The 1,586-nt window shown below is 31.5% G+C and overlaps 1 long non-coding RNA gene across 1 annotated transcript; it reads left to right on the top strand.

Annotated features, from left to right (window-relative positions):
• The first annotated feature begins 517 nt into the window (after positions 1-517).
• Positions 518-1,586, top strand: LOC130641892 (uncharacterized). Its single transcript, XR_008982515.1, has 2 exons — positions 518-1,278; positions 1,402-1,586. It is a non-coding gene; the product is annotated as an uncharacterized LOC130641892 (long non-coding RNA).

Below are 1,586 nucleotides of genomic sequence, written 5' to 3'. Positions count from 1 at the left end.
GGTGATAATAATTAATGCATGGCGTCATAATTATTACTGTTGCCCTAATTATTACCGATTCATAATGATGCATGGTAATTATTTAAAACATGTGGGGAAAAATGAAGAAAGAACGAAACTGCCTCCTACGAAAAGTCACTGGTTTGTTTCGTCACATCCGTATGATATTGCCTACTTCCTGCTTTATTGGAACGTCACCAAACTTTCTCACTTATGCTTACGTGTTTTAATTGAATGAAACCCTCGTTAGGGTTAGGGTTAATAACTTTTATTCATGATAAATAATTGATAGGATACGGATGAATGGCATGAATAAGGATGTGTTGGATATGAATTTTTTTAATAGTGTTTTGATTAGCTGAATTTTTTTCTCTGTTATTTATTCAAACGAAAATTGGCAGAGAAAAACTGTAACGTTACGTACCTTTTGCCAGAATATTTCTTAACTTTGATAAACATTTTCTAAAAATATGAAAATCAATTTCATACTTATGATTTTAACAATGAGCCCCGTCAATGTATAGATGTATTTTTTTTAGTATTTCGTTAAAAGGTATCTATAATAATCTACTTAAATTCGTGTTTCTTAAAAAGGAACACGGCTCAATAAAGTTTCTTAAAAGCACTTTTTAGGAATAATTGGTCAAAACCCCTAACATTACCACTTTTATATCGCACACCAACACACAGAAAATATCATACGTGTGATTGAGCATAACCATGACGATAAAGGCGCTACAGTTAAAGGGGATCCGCATTTGTCAACATTGCCCAAGGGGAATACAAATCAAGTCTTATCAGTCAGATGACTATTATTAATTTAATCAACATGTTTATAAAAAGATTGAATTCGTCACATCACATAACATCAAATAAATAGTCATTTTAACTTTCCCTATTAATCGTTAAAAAAACATAAAGATTCTATTTATATACAACAGCTATATTTTAAGAATTAATTCTGTCTTGACGTCTCCTCTTGATGATGCATGCTTTTTCTAATAATCCGCTTTTGATGAGATGTTATCATCTCGGTTAAACAGAATACCAATATAAACTTTGTGTTGTCAGATGCAAGAAAACAAAAGGTATCTAACGCCAGCTCAAATGCTGTTTCGTGACGTCATTTACATAATGTGATAAAGACCGTTATGGGAGGGTCTTTGCAAAAACACTCTTCATCTTAGAAATTTTTTTGTCACTGATACACCACGAAAAAAGATGTGGTTGTAGAACAATTGTGGTTTTCGTTGTTACGCGAATTTAAGTTTTCCTTCAGTAAGCAGACAATGTTTCATTAAATCTTTTTTTATCGTGCATATAAAAGTTATTACAGAGAGTAAACAAAAATTTCATGACGCTTCCGTTTCGAAATTATAATCCAGTTGTGTTTCTTTTTAGCGCTGTATTTTAACCACTTTGTTTTTACGACGATGACGAAGAGACGTAAAGAAAGAAAGTGACAAAATAATATTTATTGTTGACATGACTTGTAATTGGATTTGTAATTTTCACTTTATCTATACCGGACGTTATGTGTTTAGCTATTTGCCCAACAATTTATAGAAAAATATAACGGTCTAGAA

Source organism: Hydractinia symbiolongicarpus, chromosome 4 (assembly GCF_029227915.1).
Source record: "Hydractinia symbiolongicarpus strain clone_291-10 chromosome 4, HSymV2.1, whole genome shotgun sequence".
In the NCBI taxonomy this organism is placed as follows: domain Eukaryota; kingdom Metazoa; phylum Cnidaria; class Hydrozoa; order Anthoathecata; family Hydractiniidae; genus Hydractinia; species Hydractinia symbiolongicarpus.
This window is presented reverse-complemented; position numbering and strand designations above follow the sequence as displayed.